This window comes from Zea mays, chromosome 5 (genome assembly GCF_902167145.1).
Source record: "Zea mays cultivar B73 chromosome 5, Zm-B73-REFERENCE-NAM-5.0, whole genome shotgun sequence".
Taxonomy (NCBI): Eukaryota; Viridiplantae; Streptophyta; class Magnoliopsida; order Poales; family Poaceae; genus Zea; species Zea mays.
In genome coordinates, this window is record NC_050100.1 from 52848178 (window position 1) to 52866582 (window position 18405).

Consider the following 18405-nt stretch of genomic DNA (forward strand, 5'->3'; position numbering starts at 1 on the left):
ACCTATTTATCATGATTCACATGCTATGTTTGCATCGAGCTCTACTTATGCTTATAGTAGAAATAGGCCTAGGCGTAATCATGTTGTGTCTCATGCGCCTAGGAAAACATGCAATAGTCCTACTACTGCTTATCATGCATGTAATGCTTCTTTTGTACTCTCATGCAAAAATGCAAAAGTGGTTGCTAGAAAATTGGGATCTAAATGCAAGGGAGACAAGACTTGCATTTGGGTTCCAAAAATTGTTGTGACTAACCTTGTAGGACCCAACAAGAGTTGGGTACCTAAAACCCAAGCTTAAATTCCTTGCAGGTTTATGCATCCGGGGGCTCAAGCTGGATTATCGACAGCGGATGCACAAACCACATGACAGGGGAGAAGAAAATGTTCACCTCCTACGTCAAGAATAGGGATTCCTAGGATACTATCATCTTTGGAGATGGGAATCAAGGCAAGGTTAAATGATTGGACAAGATAGCCATCACGACCGAGCACTCGATATCAAATGTGTTTTTAGTACAGTCGCTCGGGTATAATTTATTGTCTGTAAGTCAATTGTGTCATATGGGCTATAATTGTTTATTTATAAATATTGATGTATTTGTCTTTAGAAGGAGTGATGGTTAATTAGCTTTTAAGGGCATACTAGGCGGCAAGCTCTATTTAGTTGATTTTTCAAAAGAGAATGTCAATCTAGACGCATGCTTAATTGCTAAGACTAATATGGGATGGCTTTGGCATCACTGCCTAGCACATGTTGGGATGAAGAACCTCCATAAACTTCTAAAGGGAGATCATGTGTTAGGACTAACCGATGTCTGTTTTGAGAAAGACAGACCTTGTGCAGCATGCCAAGCAGGGAAACAGGTGGGAAATACTCATCACAGCAAGAATGTATTGACAACTTCAAGACCGCTGGAACTGCTACACATGGATCTTTTTGGACCCGTAGCTTATCTCAGCATCAGGGGAAGTAAGTATGGTCTTGTTATTGTTGATGATTGTTTCCGCTTCACTTGGGTTCTTTTTGCAGGATAAATCCGAAACCCAAGGAACCCTAAAGCGCTTCTTAAGGAGAGCTCAAAATGAGTTTGAGCTAAAGGTGAAGAAGATCAGAAGCGATAATGGGTCTGAGTTCAAGAATTTACAAGTTGAGGAGTATCTTGAGGAGGAAGGCATCAAGCATGAGTTCTCCGCTCCCTACACACCACAGCAAAACGGTGTGGTAGAAAGGAAGAACATGACGCTAATCGACATGGCAAGAACGATGCTTGGAGAGTACAAGACGTCGGAGAGGTTTTGGTCAGAAGCTGTGAACACAGCTTGCCATGCCATAAGCCGGCTCTATCTGCACCGTATCCTCAAGAAGACTTCCTACGAACTCCTAACTGGTAACAAACCCAATGTTTCTTATTTCCGTGTATTTGGGAGCAAATGCTACATTCTGGTGAAGAAAGGTAGACATTCGAAATTTGCCCCCAAAGCAGTAGAAGGGTTTTTACTAGGATATGACTCAAATACAAAGGCGTATAGGGTCTTCAACAAATCATCAGGATTAGTTGAAGTCTCTAGCGACGTTGTATTTGATGAGACTAATGGCTCTCCAAGAGAGCAAGTTGATCCTGTGGATAAGATTCTAGGTGACATCAGCAAGGGAGTAACAACTCGCTCATGATTAGCTAATTTTTGTGAGCATTACTCGTTTGTTTCTTCTATTGAGCCTTTCAGGGTAGAAGAAGCCTTGCAGGATCTAGGCTGGGTGTTGGCCATGTAGGAAGAGCTCAACAACTTCAAAAGAAATGAAGTCTAGAGCCTGGTGCCACGTCCAAAGCAAAATGTTGTGGCAACCATGTGGGTGTTCCGCAACAAGCAAGACGAACACAGAGTGGTGACAAGAAACAAGGCTCGACTTGTGGCAAAAGGTTATGCCCAAGTTGCAGGTTTGGACTTTGAGGAGACTTTTACTCCTGTGGCTAGGTTAGAGTCAATTCAGATTTTATTAGCCTAGGCCGCTCACCATTTTTTAAGTTGTTCCAAATGGACGTGAAGAGCGCTTTCCTAAATGGACCAATCAAGGAGGAGGTATACGTGGAACAACCACCTGGCTTTGAGGACGACAGGTATCCCGACCACGTGTATAAGCTCTCTAAGGCGCTCTATGGACTTAAGCAAGTCCCAAGAGCATGGTATGAATGCCTTAGATATTTTCTTATTGCTAATGCTTTCAAGGTTGGGAAAGCTGATCCTACTCTTTTCACATAGATTTGTGATGGTGATCTTTTTGTTTGCCAAATATATGTCGATGACATTATATTTGGTTCTACTAACCAAAAGTCTTGTGAGGAATTCAGCAAGGTAATGATCCAGAAGTTCGAGATGTCGATGATGGGCGATTTGAACTACTTCATTGGCTTTCAAGTGAAGCAACTCAAGGAAGGCACCTTCATCTCCCAAATGAAATACACTCAAGATCTTCTCAAGAGGTTTGGGATGAAGGATGCTAAGCCTGCGAAGACACCGATGGGAACTGACGGACATCTAGACCTCAACAAAGGAGGTAAGTCCGTTGATCAAAAGGCATACCGGTCAATGATAGGTTCATTACTTTATCTTTGTGCTAGTAGACCGAACATTATGCTTAGTGCATGTGTTGGGGACTTGTTCTCAAATGCTATGAGTTAAGAACAAGGCAACACAAATGTTAATGGTTAAAAGTCCTCCGTCCTTCGAAGCATTATTTCCCTTAAGATATAATGATCTTAGACGAAGGTCGTGAAGGACGTACCTTCATCATCGCAGTATATATATTAATGAAAGAAGAAGCGTATGAAATATAAGAGACAACATGAATAATCATGTAACATTATTAATATATCTTCTTTATATTAACATGGATAAACAGAAACAATATTGAGTTACCATTGTACCTTTGGCTTGACAGAAGGTAAAAGTCGAAGTGTGACGCATAAATGAATACAAGTCAGCGTGAACAGTACGAGGGTACTGTTCATCTATTTATAGGCACAGGTCGCAGCGTGTGTAAAATTACATTCATTCCCTTTATATTTACTATTGACTTATGGACAACCCAACGGGGACTAGATAGCATTTTCCCCTTTAAGTCGGTTCCTTTTTCCGCCATTGAGCCGAAGCTCCCCTGCATGTAGCTTCGGAGCCACATCAACCTTCGTCTCAACCATGCTTTTCACATCGTGTATGGTTTTAGCCCAAGTCCGAAGGTACCTGTTCATATGTTACACTTGGAAAACATTGTTAAATCATGTTTTTGAGGACCTTCGGAAGACGAAGGCCCCCAACAGTAGCCCCTCGCAGTATTAATTTGTTAAGATAACGAATTCAGACTGCGACATGGACGAAGGCCTTAAGCCGAAGGTCCAAAAAAACACCTTCCCTTTGCTAGAATAGCAATTATCAATGACAGACGGGGCCTTTCAATTTGCAGCGCACTTAGCGTATAAATATGGAATCATATCAGCTGCATTTCATACACTGTTTCTGCCATTTGCAATATTTTCTCAATCTTTTAGCTCCTGCTAACTAGCGCTCGCTAGATTTTCAAGTTCTTTGAGCTTCGGTTTAAAAGACGCGTTTTCACCCTGTCTGGTAAAAAGATGTCTCAGGAAAAGAAGGTTGTTGTGGAAACGAAGCTAACTGAAGAGGCGAAGCTATTCGAGGAGAAAAAGGTTGTGGATCCTTATATTGCTGGATTTGTTGAATCAATGGCAAAGACAAACATAGAGAAGATTACTAAAGAGATATTGTAAGGTTTATCTGAAGATACTGGTGACAGTGACAGTTATGATGTGGAAAGTGGAGGCGAAGATTCTGAAGATCGGCCTTGGCGGCCAAGCCATACAATCTTTGGAAAATCAACAATTAAACAGAGTCATCTTGATAATATGAGAGGAAGGTACTTTCGAGACATATCTATCGTGAGAATTGGCGGAGACAACACCGCACCTGCCCCTAAGGAAAATGAAGTTGTAATTTACTGAAGCTTTTTCAAGGCTGGACTTCGGTTCCCTTTGAGCAAGTTTGTAGTTGAAGTGTTGAAAATCTACCATATCTTCCTTCATCATATCACCACCGAAACTATAATGAGGATGGGGATTTTTGTCTAGGCAGTAAGAAGTCAAGGACTAGAACCAAGCGCAAAGTTCTTCTGCAATATGCACGAACTTTTATACGATACGAAGGCCATTGGTAAAGAACAGTACCACAACAACTTTGGTTGTTATGGGTTCATTGCTCGCCCCAACGCAAGCCACCCAGTGCCAACATTTCAGAAGAGATGGCCCGGGGCCTGGATGGAAGAGTGGTTTTATGTGAAGAATGATCTAAAGATGAGGGAAGACATAAAAGAGATCATTATGCGCCCCATCTGGTCCCGCTTCGGCCTCCGAAGGCCGAAGGTCAAAATTGATGACGCCGCTGAAGCGTGTTAGAAAGCCTTCAGTACTGTTTGCTCCTTCATTGGCACAATAGATTTAATTCAAGAACATATAGCATTCAGAGTATGACCGCTTGTGGAAAACTGGGAAATGCCGAAGGAGACCGTCACTGGCTCTAGCGAAGGTGGTTTGGTCCGACTGAAGTACACATTCAGGTTTGGGGATAAGTTTGATGAACCAAATGATGACTGGCTGAAGTGCATTGAAGCTACTAGCGACGAGTTACTTGGGGTGTATTCCAAAATCGAGGACAATGCCTTGTTCGTAGCTTTCGGGGGTCGGAATAAGAAAAGGTTGAACAGGGTATTCGATGCTATTGGCTTCGTATACCCCGACTATTGTTACCCGCTGCGAGGGCAAGGGGTAAAAACAAAGATTGCTGCTTCTAGAAAGGTTGCCGCTTCGGCCATCACAACTGAGCCGAAGGGCAATAAGATGAAGGTTCTGACTCACCGGCCGTGTTACATCGAATCGGCCGTGATACCTGAATTTGGCGAAGGGGCCTCTTCAGCTGCCGAAACAAAAGAAAATGTTCCGACTGCGCAGAGCACTAAAGAACTGGCTGCAATGATGAAGGTGCTTATAGTCGGGCTAGTTGAAACGAAGGTTGATAAGGCTGAAAGGCTAGAAATTGAAGAAATAATAAAAATGCCAGAGATTTTGAGCCCTCCAACAGAGGTAACTGTGCCGAAGGTACAAAAGGGGTCTGCCGTAACTCCTAAGAGGAGAAGGATGGCGAATGTGCTGGATGTTGTGTTAGAAACAACAAAAACCAAAGCTATCAAGGTGTGACTCGAAGCTGATTCTAAGCAGGCAGAAACCAAAGCTGCAACAATTCAAGCTGAAACCAAAGCTGGGCCTTCAGTGCCCACCGAGATAGAGCGTGCTGACCCTAAGGAAAAATAAACAGAGCGGATTGCAACTGAGAAAATCGAAGCTCCTGGTCCTGAAGTGTCGAACAAAAGTATTGACTACATTATTCGTCATGCTTCGGGAAAGGTACTATCCCAAGGAGAGATGCTAGAAGCGCAACACTATGCCCAAAAATTGAAATATCCGAAGGGGGCGTTAGTGTTCAATGGCAGTGGCGAAGAAGATTTTTTATACTGTCTCCCGGATAACAAAGAAATATCCGTTTGCCGGGAGATAGGTAAAAGCATCGGATTCCCGAAGCTGGAAGACGGTCTTTCGATTTTATCGAAGGACGAACTTGCCGACAGCTTAGCATACAATAGCATAAAGGTATAAAAACTACCTATAAATTTGAAAATGAGGTATTTTATTTGTCATACTTATTCTTTCCTCCACTTGCAGGGCTTGATTCTTAGTAATGCCTGAAAGCATCTAGGCCCCTGGTTGGTTTTAGTGATTAATGACAACGTAATATTATATGTAACTAACGTGTGTTTTGCAGAGACAAATGGTAAGTTAGGTCGCATGACAGGTAGAAGTACTACAACAGTGAAAACAATCCCGGAGATAAGAACTCGAAGCGACGGCTAAAACGACGGAACAAAAGGTGAAGGTCTACGGAGTCCGAGTGTCAAGGAGATGTGGACACTCGCGATTTAGTTAGGTCTTTTATTCTCTTTTAGCCGTACTATAAAGAGGGGTTGTCGATGAGTAGTTTGACCAAGAGAGTTCTAGTGTAGTGTTGGTGCACAATCACACTCATATACAGTGCTAGGTGTCACTCTAGAACTCACACACAAGTTAGAGCGAAAACCGATTTGAAAATCAGCTGAAAAACAAGAGTTAGTGTTTCTGGCTTTGGGGCACCGGACTGTCCGGTGTGCACCGGACTGTCCGGTGCACCCTCTGCCAGGTGGGGCCAGGCTGGTCCACGGCAAAGTGTTTTCCCTTCGCAGAAACCCGAGAGCGCACCGTTTAGAGTTGAATTTTAGTGGCACACCGGACACCGCACCGGACTGTCCGGTGTGCACCGGACAGTGGACTGTTCACTGTCCGGTGCGCCATGAGTCCAACGGCTCTCTGTCAAAACTAGCCGTTGGAAGTGACCGTTGGCGCACCGGTGGCGCACCGGACTGTCCGGTGCGCCATCGCGCAGTAAATTGCCTGTAACGGCTAGTTGGTGGGTGAGGGCTATTTATACCCCCTCCACCCACCATATTCAATGTCTTGCACTCCACATTTATTCCAGCACATTGCTAGAGCATTGCAAGCACCAAAAGCCTAGTGAGGAGATTAGAGAATCATAATCCGCGCTTGTTCCTCATTAGCGCTAGTGAGAGCCACCTAGAGCGCACACCACTTGCATTAGGCTTCTCTTGGTCAAGCGAAAGTCTACGGCTTGTTACTCTTGGTGATCGGCATCACCTAGATGGCTTGGTGGCGTTGGGAGCTCGGTGATCACCGTGAAGATCTTGTTGGTGACCCGACTCAAGTTTGTAAGCGGTCTCGAGGGATCCACCGCGCCGGAGTGGCAAAGGATCATCTCGTAGTGAGCACTTGGTTCTTGCGAGGACCAAGGGGGAGCGATACCCTTGCGCGGGTGCTCCAACGAGGACTAGTGGAGAGTGCCGACTCTTCGATACCTCGGGAAAAATTGGAGGAGTCTTCTAAACCCTGCTTTACATTCCGCACTTAATTCAAGCACTTTACATTGTGTATTTGTTTAGCAAGTATTTGAAGTATTATCTTAGCTTTGTTACATTTCTAGTATTATATTCTTAGTGCTAGTTGTTGGGGTGAAGTTGGGCTCTTGTTTAGCTCTTGCTTAGGTTTTAATTAGTGTTGATTTTTAGAAAAGCCCAATTCACCCCCCCCTCTTGGGCATCGTGATCCTTTCAATTGGTATCAGAGGCTTGTTGCTCATAGATTAGCTTAACCGCTAGAGTTACGATGTCCGGTGGGGATGGACCTCCTCCCGTTTTTGATGGTGACGATTTTCCTTATTGGAAAATTCGTATGGAAGCATACTTAGAGGCTATAGACATTGGTGTCTATAAAGCCGCCACACAAGGGTTCCCCGAACCTAGAGATCCCACAAATCTTGTAGGTGATGAGTTCAATTATGAGAAATGGAATGCTAAGGCCAAAAACACCCTTTTTAGAGGCCTTTGCAAAGATGTGTTCAATAGAGTAAGGAATCATAAAAATGCTCATGATTTGTGGATGGACATTTGTGCTCTACATGAAGGAACTAGAAGTGAACGTGAGGAAAGATATCACATAGCCATGCGAAAGTTAAATTCCTTTGAAATGCTTACTAATGAAAATGCAAATGCTATGTACTCACGACTTAATATTCTTGTAGAGGAAGTCAATGGATTGGGGCTTACTCAAATCTCACAACCGGATGTTGTGAGGAAGATTCTCAGTGTCCTCCCAATAGACAAATATGGACACATTGTCACTGTGCTACATCAAATGGATCTTTCAGTTACCACACCTACACAAATTTTGGGAAAGATCAATGCCCATGAAATGTACATGCACATCAACGACAAAGAAGAATCATCTTCCAAAAGAAAGGATTTGGCTCTCAAAGCAAATCATGAAAGAAAAGGAAAAGCAAAAATATAGGTTGAGGAAGAATCCTCAAGTGATGATGACCTTGATGCAAACATTGCCTTGATGGTAAGGAAGACCACCAAGATGTTGAAGAAGCTAAATAGAGAAGGCATCAAATTTTATTCAAGAAAGAAGAAGTTCTTTTCCAACAAAAGAAAGCCCATTTCTGAGATGGACTGCTACAACTGTGGTGAGCTTGGTCATCTTGCTCCTCAATGTAACAAGCCCAAGAAGAATAAGTTCAAGGGCAAGAAAGAAGATGACAGCGATGATGAAAAGAAGGAAAAGAAATTCTTCAAGAGGAAGGATGGGAAGCAAAAGAGGTTCCATAAGAAGAAGAATGGAAAGGCATATATTGTTGGCGACTGGCTCACCGACATCGAATCATCAAGTGGGTCTTCTTCAAGTGAAGAAGAGAATGATGAAAAAGTTGCGGCCATCGCCGGGGACTTCTCTTCACCACCACCATCGCCATCATCCACTTCTCACCTATGCCTCATGGCTAGGGGTGAACGAAAGGTACAAAATGATATTAATATTGATGATGATAGTGATAGTGATAGTGATGAAGAATTTGCTTCACCTTCATATGATGAGTTAGCTGACTTACTTAAAGAATATACTCAAATCATTAGAAAGTCAAAAGCTAAATGTGATAGGTTGGAAAATGAAAATGAATCTTTAAATGCCAAGTATGACATAGTTATAAAGGCTAGTGATGAAATAAAAGAAGAAAATAAAACTATGTCATCAACTGTAAATGAGCTCACAAACTCCCTAAAAGATGCTAAGGAAAAATATGTCAAATTAAATGAAGCTAATAGGGAGTTGCAAAGTAGACTAGTAAAGATCAAGGAAGACTATACTCAAATTAAATTTGATCATGACAATCTTCTTGTTGAAAATGAACTTTTATCTTGCAAAACATATGAGGCTATTAACCCTGTTGTTAAGCTTGATGTAGCAACCTCATGTGATAATTTGATTCAAGAAGAGCAAACTAGTCTACATGCTGAATTGACTGAAAAAGTTGAAGTCCTGACTTTAGACAACCAAAAATTGAAGAATTACTTGACTGATGCAACTACTAGAGGAAAAGTTGCTATTGAGAACAATGATTTCAACAATGAGTTGGCAGTGGATAATCAAAGGCTTAAGAATGAGGTCAAGAAACTAAAAAGTGAAAATGAACATCTTGCAACAAGTGTGCAAAAGTTCAACAAGGGTCAATACCTCCAAAATGAGCTGCTTATGAACACTGTTATGAAAAATAACAAGAGTGGTATTGGATACAATGCTTTTGTGCAAAAGAAAGCTATCACTCAATACAAGCCAAAGCAGACTCACAAGCCTATCAAATGCTTTGAGTGTGGAAATGAAGGTCATTTTGCCCACAACTGCAAAGCTAAACCACCAACTCCCTTGCCTAAGCACTCAAGACCATTTGCTTTCAATGCTCACTATGTTCTAAGAAAGGTTGCAAATGGAAAGATTAAGGTTACATTCCTAGGTCCACCAAATAAGAGTAGACCTAGACAAATCTGGGTGGCAAAGTCCTTAATTGAGAGAGTCACTGGTCCTATGCAATATAGGGCCCTCAAAACTCAAGCTTGAATTGTCTGTGAATGTAGGTGAACTACAAGGCCGGTGGGAGCCATTGGGTTATTGACAGTGGATGCACACAACATATGACAGGCAACCCACGGATGTTCACCTCACTAGATGAGAATGTTGATGGTCAAGATAAAATCACATTTGGAGACAATTCAAAAGGAAAAGTGCAAGGACTTGGCAAGGTGGCAATCTCAAATGATTTATCAATATCAAATGTTCTCTTAGTTGCACCTTTGAGCTTCAATTTATTATCAGTGGGACAACTCTGTGATCTTGGACTTCAATGCTTATTTACTCCATCAGAGGTTATTGTAACAAAAATGGATGATGAATCAATGGTATTCAAGGGATTTAGATACAACAACCTCTACTTAGTGGATTTCACTTCAGAAGATGCAGACTTAAGAACTTGCCTCTTCACCAAAGCTTCTCTTGGATGGCTTTGGCATAGGAGGCTTGCACATGTTGGGATGAGCACACTCAAGAAGGTATTAAAGAAAGATATGGTTAGAGGATTAAAGGATGTGGTGTTTGAAAAAGACAAGCCATGCAGTGCATGTCAAGCTGGAAAGCAAGTTGCTAATACACATCCTACTAAAGCTTTCATGTCAACATCAAGGCCACTGGAACTACTTCATATGGATTTATTTGGACCTACAAATTATGTCAGTGCCGGTGGCAACCTCTACTGTCTAGTGATTGTTGATGACTTCTCAAGATACACTTGGGTGTTCTTTCTCCATGACAAATCTGAAGTTGCATCGATATTCAAGAAATTTGCCAAGAAAGCACAAAATGAATTTGATTGCAAGATTAAGAAGATTAGAAGTGACAATGGCAAAGAATTTGACAACACCAACATTCATGAGTACTGTGATGAAATTGGGATCAAGCATGAAGTATCTGCCACATATACACCTCAACAAAATGGAGTTGTTGAAAGGAAAAATAGGACCTTGATCACTCTTGCAAGAACAATGATTGATGAGTATAACACACCGGAGAGGTTTTGGGCCGAAGCTGTCAACACTGCTTGTTATGCATCAAACAGGCTATTTCCTCACCGGCTACTTGCGAAGACTCCTTATGAACTGCTAAATGGGAAAAAGCCAGACGTCTCCTTCTTCCGGGTATTTGGGTGCAAATGCTACATTTACAAGAAACGCCATCACCTAGGGAAGTTTCAAAGACGTTGTGATATTGGTTTTCTTTTGGGTTATTCATTAAAGTCCAAAGCATATCGAGTATTCAACCATGCCACTGGCGTGGTAGAAGAAACATATGATGTGGAATTTGATGAGACTAATGGCTCCCAAGGAGCACTTGAAAATCTTGATGATGTAGGTGATGAGCCACTTAGGGAAGCAATGAAGAACATGCCTATTGGAGCTATCAAACCAAAAGAAGATGAAGAAGAGGTGCAAATCATTGACAGGCCTTCTTCATCAAATGTACCACAAGATGATGAAAAAGATGAGAGGCATGCAAATGAAGATACATTTGTCTCTCATGAACAAGCAAGGGTACAAGCCGAAGATGTTGATGCTCCAGGATCTTCTTCTCAAGTGGTTGACAGGAGAAACTCATCACTACTTCAAGCTCATCCTCAAAACCAAATCATCGGGAGTCCTTCACAAGGGGTTATTACTCGATCACATAGACATGATAATTTTATTGAACATCACTCTTTTGTTTCTTGTGTTGAGCCTACTTGTATAGATGAGGCGCTACAGGATCCAGACTGGGTGAATGCCATGCATGAAGAACTTAACAACTTCACTCGTAACGAAGTTTGGACCCTGGAGAAGCCCCCACAAGATGCAAGAATCATTGGAACAAAGTGGGTGTTCAGAAACAAACAAGATGATCAAGGTGTGATTGTAAGAAACAAGGCAAGACTTGTCGCAAAGGGATTCTCTCAAGTTGAAGGCTTAGATTTTGGAGAGACCTTTGCACCGGTTGCTCGATTGGAAGCCATCCGTATCCTACTTGCATATGCATCATGCTATGATATAAAACTTTATCAAATGGATGTAAAAAGTGCATTTTTAAATGGCTTCATAAATGAACTTGTATATGTTGAGCAACCGCCTGGATTTGAAGACCCTAGATATCCTAACCATGCTTACAGGTTGTCCAAGGCGCTTTATGGGCTAAAGCAAGCTCCAAGGGCTTGGTATGAGCGTCTTCGCGACTTCCTCATCGAAAAGGGCTTCAAGATCGGGACCGTCGACACAACTCTCTTCACAAAGAAACATAACGGTGATATTTTCATTTGTCAAGTATATGTTGATGATATAATCTTTGGCTCGACAAATGACTATCATTGCAAGGAATTTGGTGAGTTGATGTCGAAGGAGTTCGAGATGTCAATGATTGGTGAGCTAACATACTTCCTCGGCTTTCAAGTCAAGCAAATGAAAGATGGTAACTTTCTTTCACAAGAGAAGTATACCAAAGACTTGTTGAAAAGATTCAACATGGAGAAGTGCAAACCAATCAAGACCCCCATGCCTACAAATGGACATCTCGACTTAGATGAGGGAGGTAACCCGGTTAATCAAACTATCTACCGTTCTATGATTGGTAGTCTATTATACCTTACCGCATCTAGGCCCGATATTATGTTCAGTGTTTGCATGTGTGCTAGATTCCAATCTAATCCTAAGAAAGCTCATCTTCGCGCTGTTAAGAGAATTCTTAGTTATCTCAGGCACACCACAAGCGTTGGTCTGTGGTATCCCAAAGGAGCTACTTTTGATTTAATTGGCTATTCCGATTCGGATTATGCCGGTTGCAAAATTGATAGGAAAAGTACTTCTGGGGGATGCCATCTGCTTGGTAGATCACTAGTTTCATGGACATCCAAAAAGCAAAATAGTGTTGCCTTGTCAACTGCCGAAGCAGAATACATTGCCGCAGGTGCTTGTTGCACACAGATTTTATATATGAAACAAACTCTTCTAGACTATGGCGTAGTTCTAGAAAAGGTACCTTTGTTGTGTGATAATGAGAGTGCTGTTAAAATTGCTAATAATCCTGTACAACACTCTCGCACCAAGCACATTGATATCCGTCATCACTTCCTTAGAGATCATGTTGCTAAAGGAGATATCATTTTAGAAGGAGTGAGGTCGGAAGATCAATTAGCGGATATTTTCACTAAGCCACTTGATAAGACCCGCTTTTGCATGTTGAGGAATGAACTAAATATTCTTGATCTCAGAAATTTTATGTGAAATGTCAAATGGTGTTGTCAAGCTTGCATTGCATATTTAAATTCCTTGTATTGCATCTAGGACTTGTCTAACCTAGTTGAGATAACCGCCAACAAAGCGAGTGAAAAAGCTTAACTTAGGTCAAACCTGACAAGTCTTAGTTTTTAAGCTTTTAGCACTTAAATTCTTACTTTTTATGCAATTATTGGTTCTTGAAATATGCATGAGGTACTGCACTTAGGGGGAGTATTCAAAACTCAAATCTCTCATGAAAACCCCTAGTACAAATCAAAATGCAAATTTCACCATTTGCCTATTTTCTCTAAAAATTATCTAGCCTATGGCGAAATATTTTGAAAAGTATATGAGGGTGCCAATACCTGTCCCAACAGGTGTTATTTTGTGTGATTATAAGTTGGGATTTGGTTTGGTTGGGAGTTAGATAGAAAATTTCAAATTTTTCCAAACTCTCCTCTGTCTGGGCTCACCGGACAGTCCGGTGTGCACCGGACACTGCTCTGTGCAATGTCCGGTGCACCGGCAGCCGCGCGCTAAAATTCATTTTTCCTGTGCGCTGTCCGGTGGTTCACCGGACAGCTACTGTGCGCTGTCCGGTGTGCACCGGACAGGCACTGTAGACTGTCCGGTGCGCCCATATCGCGTTTTAAAAAAAGGCCTCCAGCCCGCGACCGAGCCAGAGGCTCATTTCTACCTCTGCGCTCTCTGCCCTCTGCGCTGCTCCTCCTCGCCGGCGATCTCCCTTCCCTCCGGCGATCATCCGGCGAACCTGCTCCTGCGCCCTTCCCCTTCCCTCTCTGGTGAGATTCCCTCTCTGCTCTCTCTTTCCCTTTTTCTCTCTGTTCTCCTGCCCAGTGAAGCACCCCTCTCTTCCACCCTTTTTGAATCAATTCCAAATCCCTGTGAAATCCAGTGAATCAAATTGGTGGATTGTGTTCCCTTGTGTCCATTAAGTATCCTTGCAGGTTCCCAGCTCCTTCGGGAGGGTTTTCCCATCTCAAATAGCCGTTTCACCGTAAACCTAATTCCCCGCACGCCACGTGCTCGGTGAAATGCCCAAACCAGCCAAAAATGCTCCAATTGAACCCAAATTTTTCAGGCACCTTCACAACACTTCCAGTAACCTACTTGCCAAATTTCACGCCAATCCGAGATTCCAGGCTTAAAATCCACCAAATTTCCCGTTTAGAGCGATCGTTTCCGAGCCGAGTGCCCAAATTCCTTTTTCTTCGCCTAAATTCAAACCAAGCACACACTTCACTCATATTCACCTATATAAACCTATTCGTGAAGTATCGGCTCAATTCCATATCGTTTCGTGCCTCAATTCGAATTCCAAACATCCTATGACTCTATTTATCCGTCAAACGTCGTTTTCACGGCATTTGACTTCTTGATCGTCTCTGTGTACGCATTTATTCACATTTCATATGCTTATGACTATGTGACTAATACGTGCTCACCTCTTCTGTCATTTCAGTGACCTTGTTTGACCGTGTGCCGTCTCCCGTCCTGCCTGGATCGTCACCTCTCGTGTGAGCTTTCCAGGTAGTCATCTCATTCTTTGCTAAATCTATCGGTCACTTTTGCTCTGTGCTTAGTCACTCTCTCTAATTTGCAGACATCAGATCAGGATGCCGCACACGAAGAATGCGTCGGCGCCAGGGGGTGGGGATGATGAGGAGCCTCGTCGCCCCTTCAGGCAGGTCAAGGGCAAGACTGTGTATTTGGAGCAGCAGGAAGGCCGCAAGAAGCGGCGTACGGACAGAGAAGCCCGTGCAGCGGCAGTAGCTGCAGCAGCCGCTGCGCAGGCCGCTCTTGGAGATCAGCCGCAGACTCCATCCGATCAGATTGCATTCCGTGCTCGTCGTCTCACCTCCCGGCCTCGCTCCTCCTCTCACACCTCCGCTTCCACTCCGCCACCCACTCTGCCTGCTCCCGTCACTCCTATTGCTCCATCCACCTCCACAGCCATACCCACTACCTCCACTACGCCCGCTTCCACTGCTTCCCCTGCTCCCGCTCCCGCTCCCGCTCCCGCTTCAGCTCCTCCTGTCCCTCCACCTCGCTTCCGGGAGCGTGATGAGACTGAGGTCCGTCCTCTGGTTTCGGATCCTCGTCTGTTTGATCTTCAGCGTGCTACTGCGGCACGGGTACGTCGATTCAGGTACGTACCCGTGGAGTCTTGGCTACCAGCTCAGAGAGACCCTGCAGCAGGTGTTCTTTTCAGCACACGGATTCAGGAGTCGTTTTTCAGAGCTCAGATGTCTGCTCAGATAGCTCTACGAGTGCACCACCTTTTGGATCTTCCAGCTTTTTTGCTTGCAGCCGGTGCTGACTCTGAGGCGCATCTCACCTACCTGCCTGGCCTTCAGACCCTTCTGACTATCAGCGGCAGATATGTTGAGGAGTGGGTCCGCGTCTTCTACGCCTCTGTTTGGATTGACCCGGATCATCACTGGATGAGGTTCCGCTTTGAGCGAGAGGATGTCACAATCACTGCCAGTCAGATCCGGCAGCTCTTTGGATTCCCAGAGTCGACGACTCGCCTTCACAGTCTCTGCTACGGCTCTTCTGACCCTCCTCGTCGCCCTCACGGCGGTGTGGCTCCAGGGACAGCTCACGTCGCGGCTCTGTTCCGCCCGCCTTTCACAGATGGGTCGCGACGTTCACCGGCAGACTTTACTACAGCAGCGAAGTACTTATATGAGCTCATCAGACGGACACTTCTGCCGAGGATGGGATACAGGGAGGCTACCACTCATATTCAGCTTTGGCTCCTTGGTGCCCTGGTCTCCCACTCTGAGTTTGATGTTGTGGACTTCCTGATTTGTGAGATCGAGGACACCGTTCTGGATGGGATTCGTGCTCGTCGGCAGTTGCCTTATGCTCACTACTTGTGCCACATCTTTGCGCAGCTGATTCAGCCACCTCGATTTCAGAGCACCCTTGAGGCCTCACGCCTTGTATTTGGATCTTACCGTCCTGCTCCTGAGATTCCTGTGCCAGCTACTGCTTCTGTGTTTGACTCTCAGGCCGAGGATGCAGCTCTTCGACAGTTTGACACTCAGGGTACAGCAGCTGATGATGATGATGATGATGATTTTGGGGTTCCTCCTCCGCCTCCTATGCCTCCATGCTCACATGATCATGAGGCTGGGAGTTCTAGTGCTGCCCCTCCTCATCCTCAGGCTATGGACCCTGCTCTTGCTTCGATTCTCCAGACTCTCACCCAGCAGCAGGCTCTCCTGGCAGCCGAGCAGGCCCGTTTATCCGACAGGATGCTCTCGATGTTTCAGAACATGCAGGACAGGCAGGATGCGCTTCAGCAGCAGCTACTTCAGGATCGGGCTGAGAGTAGGGCATTCATGGCTCTCATGCTACAGCAGTCTGGTGTCTCAGTACCTCCGGTTCAGTCTGCTCCACCTCCTCCGCTTCACTCTACAGTGGTGCCATCGATTTTGTCAGGACCCCCTGTTGGTACCTCTCCGCTCCGGCCGGTCACTTTGGCGTTCACCTCTCCGGTTCTCAGCTCTGTCTGTCCGCAGCCGCCAGTGCCACCAGCATCTGCTGTTACCACTACCGCTGTGGCAGTATCTGTGACCGCTTCTGTTCCGGTAGCTCCTGCAGCGCGGCCTCAGTCCGAGTCAGTACCAGCTCCAGCTTCTACCGCAGATCCTGGATCCGAGACTGACTCTGACCCTCCGTCGGCATTCGCTCTGCTACCTCGACCTCGACCGGATGCGCCCCCGCCGCCTCCTCCTGCTTCAGATGTTTAGGTTCAGGTCCCTTTTGGTGTTTGACGCCAAAGGGGGAGAGATATGAGTTGTGAGAGCTAGGGGGAGTTAGAGAGGGAGTTAGAGAGTTAGTAAAGAGTCAGAGTTATTTTGATGTAATATATGTGCTTGCAACTCTCTGTACTAGCTTGATGTTTTTGGCTCACAAACTCGTCATATACTCTCGTTGCGTATGATTGACTGTGTGTATTATGTTTTCACCTTATATTTTATCACCAGTCTTCTAGCTCTTGTTTCATTAATTTAACTTCACTTTTATATGAACAAGAATCTTATGATGTGTATGCGCTCACTCTTATTATTATGGTACACATTCTTTCTGTCAAAGATTACTGAGTATAACTAACCATTCTTTCTATTGACAGAATCTTCAAAACAAACTACTCTCACAAAACTTGTAGGGTTGTCATCAATCACCAAAAAGGGGGAGATTGAAAGCATCTAGGCCCCTGGTTGGTTTTAGTGATTAATGACAATGTAATATTATATGTAACTAACGTGTGTTTTGCAGAGACAAATGGTAAGTTAGGTCGCATGACAGGTAGAAGTACTACAATGGTGAAAACAATCCCGGAGATAAGAACTCGAAGCGACGGCTAAAACGACGGAACAAAAGGTGAAGGTCTACGGAGTCCGAGTGTCAAGGAGATGTGGACACTCGCGATTTAGTTAGGTCTTTTATTCTCTTTTAGCCGTACTATAAAGAGGGGTTGTCGATGAGTAGTTTGACCAAGAGAGTTCTAGTGTAGTGTTGGTGCACAATCACACTCATATACAGTGCTAGGTGTCACTCTAGAACTCACACACAAGTTAGAGCGAAAACCGATTTGAAAATCAGCTGAAAAACAAGAGTTAGTGTTTCTGGCTTTGGGGCACCGGACTGTCCGGTGTGCACCGGACTGTCCGGTGCACCCTCTGCCAGGTGGGGCCAGGCTGGTCCACGGCAAAGTGTTTTCCCTTCGCAGAAACCCGAGAGCGCACCGTTCAGAGTTGAATTTTAGTGGCACACCGGACACCGCACCGGACTGTCCGGTGTGCACCGGACAGTGGACTGTTCACTGTCCGGTGCGCCATGAGTCCAACGGCTCTCTGTCAGAACTAGCCGTTGGAAGTGACCGTTGGCGCACCGGTGGCGCACCGGACTGTCCGGTGCGCCATCGCGCAGTAAATTGCCTGTAACGGCTAGTTGGTGGGTGAGGGCTATTTATACCCCCTCCACCCACCATATTCAATGTCTTGCACTTCACATTTATTCCAGCACATTGCTAGAGCATTGCAAGCACCAAAAGCCTAGTGAGGAGATTAGAGAATCATAATCCGCGCTTGTTCCTCATTAGCGCTAGTGAGAGCCACCTAGAGCGCACACCACTTGCATTAGGCTTCTCTTGGTCAAGCGAAAGTCTACGACTTGTTACTCTTGGTGATCGGCATCACCTAGACGGCTTGGTGGCGTTGGGAGCTCGGTGATCACCGTGAAGATCTTGTTGGTGACCCGACTCAAGTTTGTAAGCGGTCTCGAGGGATCCACCGCGCCGGAGTGGCAAAGGATCATCTCGTAGTGAGCACTTGGTTCTTGCGAGGACCAAGGGGGAGCGATACCCTTGCGCGGGTGCTCCAACGAGGACTAGTGGAGAGTGCCGACTCTTCGATACCTCGGGAAAAATTGGAGGAGTCTTCTAAACCCTGCTTTACATTCCGCACTTAATTCAAGCACTTTACATTGTGTATTTGTTTAGCAAGTATTTGAAGTAT